We start from the raw sequence: 11,386 nt of genomic DNA on the forward strand, positions 1-11,386 counted from the left end.
ATAAAAATACTGATTTGGACCTACCATTTGTGTAATGGTTGGTATTTAACATATCTAATTTTCATAGGAGCTTTAGAAAATGCATATTCTTTCCAATGAGGAAGAAGTTTCAGAAAGAGCAAAATTTTTTTGTTCAAAGTCAAAAAACCTGGTAAATGCTGAAATTGGGACTGAGGCAGGCGGCTGCGTCCTACATTATAGGGAATGAAAGACGCGAGAGGTTGGCGCTTAGGTAAAAGATGGGTGGGAACTAGTGCAATGTCGTGAGCAGTTCGACCTGGCAAATTTACTCTTAGGAACTTGTTCTACATATATATATATATATTCTCTCCAATGTATTTCTAGACATATGTGTGAAAATGCAAAGTACATTGAAGTAGCAATAGATTGAAAACTAGTTTAAAAGCTATGATTCAAGTAGCCATTGAACAGAATATTGTACAACTTGCACTTCACAGGCTGATAGGATCACATCTCCGCATCGTTAAAAAACTAGTGTAGAACTGTGTATATATGTCTTGTTTTTGTTTTTCCCGTTTATTATTTTTCTTTGTGGCCCTGAGGGTTGAGCCCTGGGACATTCTACCTCCAAGCTACATCCCCATCCCTATTTTTTTATTTGTATTTTGGAACAAGGTCTCGCTAGGTTGATGAGAGTCTCACTACTTGCTGAGACTGGCCTTCAACACGCAATCCTCCAGTCTCAGCCTCTCAAGTACTAGGATTACAGGTGTGTGCCACCACGTCCAGCCCATTCACCTGTTTTTTGTTTGTTTGTTTTTGAGGTACTGGGGATGGAACCCAGGGGCATTCTACCTCCGAGCTACACCCCCCGTCCTAATTTTATTTTAGTCATATATATATTTTGTGTGGGGGGGGCGGGGGGACTGGGGTTCCTGGAACCCTTCTACCTCCGGGCTACACTCCCAGACCTATTTTATACATTTTTATTTAGAAACAGGGTCTCTTAAGCCAGTGCGGCTGGCTTCGAACCTGCGCGATCCTCCTGTCTCTGCCTCCCAAGCACGGGGATTACAAGCATGTGCCACCACGCCTGGCACTATTTTCTTTTTCTTTTCTTTTTTTTTTTTTTTTGGTGGTACTGGGGTTCCTGGAAGCCCTTCTACCTCCAGGCTACACTCCCAGACCTATTTTTACAATTTCATTTTGGAAACAGGGTCTCCTAAGTCAGTGTGCACGGCTGGCTTCGAACCTGCGCGATCCTCCTGTCTCTGCCTCCCAAGCGTGGGGATTACAAGCGTGCGCCACCACGCCTGACCTACTATTTTCTTTTTTTAAAACAGCGTCTCACTGAGTTGCAAGGGGCCTCACTAAGTAGCTGAGGCTGTCCCTGAACCACGACCCAGACTCCACCTCCCAAATGCTGGGATTACAATCATGCGCCACCATGCCCGGTGCCCATTCACTTTTTTTTTTTTTTTCGGGTCTGGAGATGGAACCCAGAGGCATTCTACCTCCAAGCTACACCCCCTGCCCAATTTTTTGTTCTTTATTTTGAACCAGGGTCTCACTGAGTTGCGGAGAGCCTCACTAAGTAGCTAAGGCTGTCGGCGAACTGCGATCCTCCTGTCTCAACCTCCCAAATGCTGGGATTACAAGCATGTGCCACCACGCCCAGCTTAGATGTCTTCTCTGTAATGATGCAAAGAAACTTGAGAGTGGCTCTGTCCCCTTGGCCCAGAGCCATGCCATCCTAAGCACACTCACACTACATCCCTCCTACAGTGGGTATAAAATGTCCTCTAGAAGCCCATGTGTTAAAGACTTGGCCTCCAACCAGTGGCGCTACTGAGAGGTAGTGGGCCCTTTAAGAAGTGTGCCCTAGTGGAAGGAAGTTAGGTCATCAGGAGGGAGCCCTTGGCGGGCATCTTAGGGCCCAGCCGCCCTCCCTTTCTCCCTCCCCCATTTCCTCTCCTTCTTCCCTCCCTTCCAGAGAGCAGGCTCCTCTGCCATGCTCCTACCTCTCCCTAGACCCAAACACAAGAGCCAGCCCACCATGGACGAAGCCTCCATACTATAAGTTAAAATAAGCCTTTCCTCCTTATGAAGAAATAAAAGAGCCGGTGAGGTGGCCCACGCTGTAATCCCCGCACTTGGGAGGCTGAGACGGGAGGATTGCACAGGTTCGAAGCCAGCCTCAGCTACTTAGTGAGGCTCTCAGCAACTTAGTGAGAGTCTGTTTCCAAATAAAGTATAATATAGGTCTGGGAGTATAGCCCGGAGGTAGAAAGTTCCTGGATTCCATCCCCAATACCACACACAAAAAAAGGAATAAAACATTGTGCTAGGGGTGTAGCTTAGAGGTAGAATGCCCTGGGTTTAATCCCTAGCACCACAAAAATAAAATAAAATAAAATAAAATAAATATATTTTTTATATAAAATTTCTTTTTCCAGCCATGATGGCGAACACCTGTAATCCCATACTTGGGAAGCTGAGCTAGAAGGACTGCAGGTATGAGGCAACTTAGTGAGAAACTGTTCCAAAATAAAAAAATAGGATAGGGCCGGAGGGTATAGCTCAGAAGTAGAAGGCTCCCTGGGTTCAATCCCCAATACCAAAGAAAAAGGAAAAAAAACATTTTCTTATTTATTTATTAATGGTGGTACTAGGGGTGGAACCCAGAGGCTTTCTATCTCCAGGCTTTACTCCCAGACCTTTTTTATACTTTATTTGGAAACAGGGTCTCACTAAGTTGCTGAGAGCCTCACTAAGTAGCTGAGGCTGGCTTCGAACCTGTGCGATCTTCCTGTCTCAGCCTCCCAAGCGCGGGGATTACAGGCGTGCGCCACCACGCCTGGCTCATTTTCTTTTAAAACTCCCAAATGACTCATTGGTCATCAGTGAAGAGGGAGAATATAGTATAACCGGTCCTTGCTGTGAAGTTACGGCCAAAGTCTAGTCTGAACAAATCATTGCTCTGACCGTATAAATCAGGCCAGTAGAATACTCAGCTTAATGAATTGATTAACACTGTGTCTCCGAAGGGAGACTAGCTGTTTCCTTTTTTTTTTTTTAATGAAAATGTGTTAATACTCTGTATAAGGCTGGATTCAATTTGCAAAACTGAGGCAGAAGCCTTTGGAACCCAGAGAGCCCCACGGGGCTCAGTTTATTTCCCACTCCAGCCCTGTCTATGCCTCCAAACAGGTAAAGTCTCTTTCTAGAAGGCCTGGCTGTCAGGTGTGGGTATAAGGCAGCAAATGTTGAGGGCTTACTGCTCTCAGCGACCATCACAAAAGGAAGATGAACCAGTGAGAAGAGGAAGGCTTGTTCTCTTGGACTTTTTTTTTTTTTTTTTTTTTGGTGGTACTGGGGTTCCTGGAAACCCTTCTCTGGACAACACTCCAGACCTATTATATATATATATATATATATATATATATATATATATATATATATATTTTTTTTTTTTTTAAACAGGGTCTCCTAAGCCAGCATGGCTGGCTTTGAACCAGCATGATCCTCCTGTCTCCGCCTCCCAAGCACGGGGATTACAAGCATGCGCCACCACACACAGCCAGACTTTACTTTTAAGAAAAGATGTAGTTGTACCTCTTAATGGGGTACAAGATGGTAGAGGCATACACGCACACATCATTCCTTTAGGTCTTCCCAATTCCCACCCCATTCCCTCCCCGCCTTTCTCATGTTTGGCTTAGTGATTGACTTTGATATGTTTGTGAATGTACATCATGTGCATTAGGGAATTTCCTTCTTTTCCCTCCCATGTCCTCAGGTCACCTTATTTGTTCATCTATGGTTTCTCCTTAGTCTAGAGTTCCTCCTATGACCCATTTCTCCCTAGCTCTCCACATATTAGGGAAAAGCATCTGATTTCTTATTTTTTGTGACTGACTAATCTCACTTAGCATAATGTCCTCAAGATCCATTTCCCTGAAAATGATGTAATTGAGTTTTTTTTTTAATGGCTGAGTAAAATTCCATTGTGTACATATCCCACAGTTTTTTAATCCATTCATCTGTTGATGGACATCTTGGCTGGTTCCATAGTTTGGCTATGGTGAATTGTGCAGCTATAAACATAGATGCACATGCATTAGTTTGGTAGTTTGGTTTCCTATCTTTTGGGTAGATACCCAGAAGTGGTATTGCTGGATCAAATGGTAGATTTGTTCCCATTCTTCTGAAGATTCTCCATACTGTTTTCCAAAGTGGTTGCACTAATTTGCAATCCCACTAGCAATGTATTAGAGTTCCCCACTTTTCCACATCCTCGCCAGCATTTGTTGTTTGTGGGTGTTTTTTTTTTTTTTTTTTTTTTTTTTGTGTGTGTGTGTGTGTGATACTGGGCATGGAACCTAGGGGCATTCTACCTCAGAGCTACACCCCCAGCCCTACTTTTTATTCTTTATTTTGAAACAGGGTCTCACTGAGTTGCAAAAGGCCTCACTAAGTAGCTGAGGCTGGCTGAGAACTGTGATCCTCCTGTCTCAGCCTCCCGAGTGCTGGGATTACAAGCGTGCTCCACCATGCTCAGCTGTTGTTTGTGTTTTAATAATTGTCATTCTAGTTGGAGTTAGGTAAAATCTCAGGGTAGTTTTGATTTGCATCTCTTTGATTACTAATAATGTTGAACATTTTTTAATAAATTTATTGGCCATTTGAATTTCTTCTTTTGTTAAATATCCATTTAGTTTACTTGCCCATTTTTTGATTGGAGTATCTGTTTTCTTAGTGCTGAGTTTCTTGAGGTTTATTTATATTCTAGATATTAGTCCTCTACCGAAGTAGGTGGCAAATATTTTTTCGCATTCTGCCAGCTCTTGGTTGAGGTTCTTGATAGTTTCCTTTGCTGTACAGAAGCTCTTCAGTTTCATGCAATCCCACATATTGATCCGCCTTTTAGTTTCTTGTTCCTTTGGGGTCTCGTTGAGAAAGTTTTTACCTGTGCCTGTGTGTCGAGGTGTTGGACCTGATCTTTGCATTAATCTGGAATCGTGGTGGCCGGGCGTGGCGGCGCATGCTTGTAATCCCAGCCTTTGGGAGGCTGAGACAGGAGGATCGCACAGGTTTGAAGCCAGCCTCAGCTACTCAGTGAGGCTCTCAGCAACTTAGTGAGACCCTGTTTTCATATAAAATATAAAATAGGTCTGGGAGTATAGCCTGGAGGTATAAAAGCCCCTGGGTTCCACCCTCAGTACCCCCCCCCAGAACATAGTCATTGGAAAAGTATATTTTTATATATTTTTTGTGGCACTGGGGACTGAGCCCAGAGGCATTCTACCTCCAAGATATACCCCCATCCCAATTTTACATCTTATTTGGAAACAGAGTCTCACTAGGTTGCTGAGAGCCTCGCTAAGTTGCCGATGCTGGCTTTGTACCTGTGATCTCCTGTCTCAGCCTTCCAGATGCTGTGATTACATGCACCACCATGTTGGGCACAAAAATTATATATATATATATATATATATATATATATATATATATATATATATATATATGTATGTATGTATTTTTTAGCTTTTTTTAATTTTATAATTTATTTATTTATTTTTCTTTTAACAATTTTTTTATTGAACATAAATAGTATACATTTAAACTATATTTGGTGCCCTCTCCCCCCCACCCCCGTTTTCCCTTCCCTCCTCCCACCAATGGTTGTCCAGGTTAACCATGTCATATTCATAATTTTACACATGTTCAGATGTAGACCCTCATTAATCAAGATCAGCCTTCCTCCTCTCCTATCTTTCCATTCAAACTTTGCTGATATTTCCCCTCCATTATCTGGAGTCCCACTGGTATCCTCTGTGTTTCCTAGTTTGGGCATATTAGAGTAAACATATGTACCTTCTCCTTCTGTGCTTGGCTGATCTCACTTAACATAATGTTCTCCAGGGCTTTCCATTTTCTTGCAAATGATATAATTTTGTTCTTCTTTATGGCTGAATAGAATTCCATTGTGTGTATTTCCCAAAGTTTTGCTATCCATTCATCTGTTGATGGTGATCTGGGTTGGTTTCATATTTTGGGTATTACGAATTGTGCTGCTATGAACATAGGTATGCATATGTTGCTGTATTTCTCTGAATTCAACCCCTTTGGAAAGATACCCAGGAGTGGTATATCTGGATCATATGGTGGATCTATTCCCATCTTTCTTAGGAATCTCCACACAGATCTCCATAATGGCTGAACTGGTTTGCATTCCCACCAACAGTGTAAAAGAGTTCCTCTTTCCCCACATCCTCGCCAGCATTTGTTGTTGTTTGATTTCTTTATGATTGCCACTCTGACTGGGGTTAGATGGAATCTCAGTGTAGTTTTGATTTGCATCTCCCTGATGGCCAGTGATGAAGACCATCTTTTCATGTATCTATTGGCCCTTTGTATCTCTTCTTTTGTGAAGTGTCTATTTAATTCATTTGCCCATTTCTTGATTGGGTTGTTTGTTTTGCTAGTGTAGAGTCTTTTGAGCTCTTTGTATATTCTGGATATTAGCCCCCTATCAGAGTGGTGGCTGGTAAAGATCCTTTCCCATTCTGTAGGCTTCCTCTTTAGGTTATTGATAGTTTCCTTTGATGAGAAGAAACTTTTTAGTTTGATGCTATCCCACTTGTTTATTCTTGCTTTTATTTCCTGAGCTTTGGAGGTTTTGTTGAGAAAGTTACTGCCTATGCTAATATGTTGTAGTGTTGAACCTATGCTCTCCTCTACTAACTTCACAGTCTCAGGTCTAATTTCTAAGTCTTTGATCCATCTTGAGTTGATTCCTGTGTTTGGTGAGATATAGGGGTTTAGATTCATCTTTTTACAAATGGTTAGCCAGTTCTCCCAGCACCACTTGTTGAAAAGGCTGTCTTTTCTCCAGCGTATGTGTTTGGCCCCTTTGTCAAAGATAAATTGACTAAAGATGTGTGGATTTGTTTCTGTATCTTCCATTCTAATCCAATGGTCAGTATATCTGTTATTGTGTCAGTACCATGCTGTTTTTACTACTATTGCTCTATAGTATAGCTTGAAGTCTGGAATTGTAATGCCTCCTGCATGTTTCTTATTGTTGAGAATTGCTTTGGCTATTCTAGGTCTTTTCTTTCTCCATATGAAGTTCATGATTGATTTTTCTAGGTCTCTGAAGAATGTCGCTGGTATTTTAATGGGAATTGCATTGAACCTATAGATCAGTTTTGGCAGAATGGCCATTTTGATGATATTTATTCTGCCTATCCATGAGCACGGGAGATCTTTCCATCTTCCAAGGTCTTCTTCAATTTCTTTCTTTAATGTTTTATAGTTTTTGTTGTAGAGATCTTTTACATCTTGGGTTAGGTTTATTCCTAGGTATTTTATTGGTTTTGAGGTTATAGTGAATGGAATTGTTTTCTTTGTTTCTTTCATTGTGGATTCATTGTTGGCATAAAGAAAAGCCACTGATTTCTTTAGGTTGATTTTATAACCTGCGACTTTGCTGAATTTGTCAATCAGCTCCAGAAGTCTTTTAGTTGAGTTCTTTGGGTCTTCCAGATAAAGGATCATGTCATCTGCGAATAAGGATAATTTTAATTCCTCTCTTCCTATGTGAATTCCTTTGATTTCCTTCTCTTGCCTTATTGCTGCAGCAAGAGTCTCAAGGACTATACAGAAAAGGAGTGGTGATAGTGGGCATCCGTGTCTTGTTCCTGACTTTAGCGGAAATTCTTGCAGTTTTTCCCCATTCAATATAATGTTGGCTTTGGGTTTATAGTATATTGTTGAAGTACTTTCCTTCTATCCCAATTTTTTGCAGTGTTTTTAACATAAATGGGTGTTGGATTTTGTCGAATGCTTTTTCAGCATCTATTGCTATGATGATGTGGTTTTTGTTCTTGGTTCTATATATGTGGTGAATAACATGTATTGATTTGCATATGTTGAACCAGCCTTGCTTTTCTGGGATGAAACCGACTTGGTCATGGTGTATTATTCTCTTGATATAGTTTTGAATGCGTAAAGCTAGTATTTTGTTTAGAATTTTTGCATCTATGTTCATTAAGGATATTGGTCTGTAGTTTTCCTTTCTTGAGATATCTTTATTTGGTTTGGGGATTAATGTGATACTGGCCTCATAGAAGGAATTTGGGAGAGTTCCATCTCTTTCAATTTCCCAGAACAAGTTATGAAGTATTGGTATTAGTTGTTCGCTGAAGGTTTTGTAGAATTCAGCTGAAAACCCATCTGGGCCTGGGCTTTTCTTTGGTGGAAGAATTTTTATTGCCGTTTCTATTTCTTTGGTTGTTATTGTTTGGTTTAGGCTTGCTATGTCCTCTTGGCTGAGTGTAGGAAGGTTAACTGTGCTTAGAAATCTATCAATTTCGTCCAGGTTTTCAAATCTATTGGAGTATAAATTTTTAAAGTAGTTTCTGATAATCTTTTGAATTTCTTCACTATCTGTGGTGATATCTCCTTTTTCATTTCTAATTTTGATAATTTGAGTTGATTCTCTTTTTCTTTTGATTAGGTTGGCCAGGGGTTTATCAATTCTATTAATCTTTTCAAAGAACCAACTTTTTGTTTTATTGATTCTTTGAATTGTTTTTTGTTCTTTATTTCATTTATATCTGCTCTAATTTTAATGATTTCTTGCCTTCTGCTGGCTTGGGGAATAGACTGTTGCAGAATTTCTAGGTCCTTGAGTTGTGTCATTAGGTTCTTTACTTGGTGGTTCTCTGTCCTTCTTATGTGGGCACTCAATGCAATAAACTTTCCTCTTAATACTGCCTTCATGGTGTCCCATAGATTTTGGTAGGTTGTATCTCTGTTTTCATTTGTTTCCATAAATTTCTTTATTTCTTCCCTAATTTCTGCTCTTACCCATTCATCATTCAGTAGTGTATCATTCATTCTCCATGAATTTGAATACTTTATTTCGAGTTTCCTGTTGTTGATTTCTACTTTTATTCCATTGTGGTCTGAAAAGATGCAAGGAATCATATTACATCTTTTGAATTTGCTGGTATTTTCTTTGTGTCCCAGGATGTGGTCTATTTTGGAGAAGGTTCCATGGGCTGCTGAGAAGAATATGTATTCTGTTGCTCCTGGTTGAAATAATCTGAAAATGTCTATTAGGTCCATTTGGTTTATGGTTTCCTTTAGTTCTAAAGCATCTTTACTCATCTTTTGCCTTGAAGATTGATCCAGTGGTGTAAGAGGCGTATTAAAGTCTCCCAGAATTATTGTATTTGGGTCTACTTGGGATCTTATGTCCAGAAGGGTTTGTTTTACAAATGTGGTTGCACCCACATTTGGGGCATAAATATTTACCATCATTATATCTTCTTGGTGTATTATTCCTTTTAATAAAAGGAAGTACCCTGATTTGTCTCTTTTGATGTGTTTTAGTTTAAAGTCTGTTTTGTTGGATATCAGGGTTGCTACCCCTGCTCTTTTTTGGTCACAGTTGGCATGGTATATCTTTTTCCATCCTTTCACTTTCAGTCTGTGAATGTCTTTGGCTGTAAGGTGAGTTTCTTGCAGACAGCATATATTTGGATTATATTTCCTAATCCACATTGCCAGTCTATGTCTTTTGATTGGTGAGTTAAGTCCTTTGACATTAAGAGATATTGTTGAAATATGAATTTTTGTTTTCTGACATTTTGTGTTCTGTCTACTCTTGGGTGGTTTGATCTTTCTTCTTTACTTAAATGACCCACTTATTAACTTCCTCTCTTCTCTGATTCTGAAGTCTGCTTCTTTTTTCTTCCTTATGGTTTATTTCTTTAAGAATTTTCTCTAGTTTTGGACTTGAATTCATGAATTTTTTGAGATTCTGTTTATCCTGAAAGACTTTGGTTTCACCATTGATCTTGAATAGTAGTTTTGCTGGATAAATGAGCTTTGGTTGGAAGTTATTTTCTTCCAGGGTCTGAATCACGTCGAACCAGTCTCTCCTAGTATTCATGACCTGGGTTGTATAGTCTGGGGTGATTCTTATTGTTTTGCCTCTATATGTCACCCGTCCTTTTGTTCTCACTGCTTTTAAGATTCCTTCCTTGGCCTCTATGTTGGTCATTTTGGTTATTATGTGGCGTGGAGTGGTCTTTCTTTGGTCCTGTCTCAGTGGAGTTCTGTATGCCTCCTGAACATGAAGGTCCAAGTCTCTTTCCATATTTGGAAAATTCTCTGAGATTATTTCCTTGAAGAGATTACAGATGCCCTTGGTCTGTACCTCTATCCCTTCTTCAATGCCTATTATCCGTAAGTTAGGACACTTCATATTATCCTGTATTTGCTGGATGTTTAGGTTTTGTTGCTGTAAAGATTTCTGTATATTGCTGACTGTGTTTTTGGTTTGGGATGTATTGTCTTCTAATATTGATATTCTGTTTTCCATTTCATCTAATCTTCCAGAATTTCTTTCTATTGCTGTCTTCATTTCACTTATTGCCTCTTTCATTTCATTCCAGACCTCTTTCTGATTCTTTTTTAGTGTTTCTATCTCACCTTTCACCTCCTCTAGACTTGTTTTAAATCCTTTCATCATATTGTACATCAAGATTCTGAACTTCCCTTCTTGCATTTCTAGTAGGTCAGTATTCGTGATTTCTGCTGTCTCTTCATTATTCCTGGTTCTCATATTTATAGTGTTCTCTGTCCTGTTTTGCTGATTTCTACCCATCATTTGTGAGTATTATGCTTAGTCCAATCTTAATATTAGGAGTTTAGGGGTATCGGCAAGTCAGCAGGGCTTTTCCAGTGTTGAGGGTGGGTGATGTGGGAGGAGCTGGGGTGATGGGTAAAGGAGTCAGATTAGGTAGAGGATATGTTTAGGTTGAGAAAGACTTTAAGTATGATAAGGTAATATCTTGCTGAGAATGAGAGAGAGTTAACTAGTAGGACTCTTGTTGTTAGTAGAGTAAGTATGGAGATATGAAATACTTTGAGTATTAAACAAGGAGGTATATTATGGGGAAAAGTTTTGGGGGAGAAGAGTATATAGGTTAGTGTGGGGAAGTTTGTAAGAGGGGTGATGGAAGGAGCAGACACACATTTCAAAAAAAAATCCACACAAGATACCAAGACTATTATGTAATCCAAGAAAAAGAAAGGAAAAACCAAAGGAGGAGAATGAAAAAAGGAAGGAAAGAGGAAGAAAGAGGAAAAAAGGACAAGAATAAAATAAAAGGAACTAGCATCTGTGTGAAATCAGAAAATAAGGCAAACTATGAGGAAAGAAAAAAAAATAAAACAGCAATAACCATACCAAAAGAAAAACACCGTAAAAGCAAAACAAAACAAAACATCCTCAATAAAAGTAAAAAATAAAAAACAGTCCTACTTATTTACAAAGATGAGGTCAGATCCATATAATATTTGCGTATCTGATTGCTTTGGTGGCTTTCAGAATATAATCCAATGT

Source organism: Muscardinus avellanarius (assembly GCF_963383645.1).
Source record: "Muscardinus avellanarius genome assembly, chromosome: 13".
Classification (NCBI taxonomy): Eukaryota; Metazoa; Chordata; class Mammalia; order Rodentia; family Gliridae; genus Muscardinus; species Muscardinus avellanarius.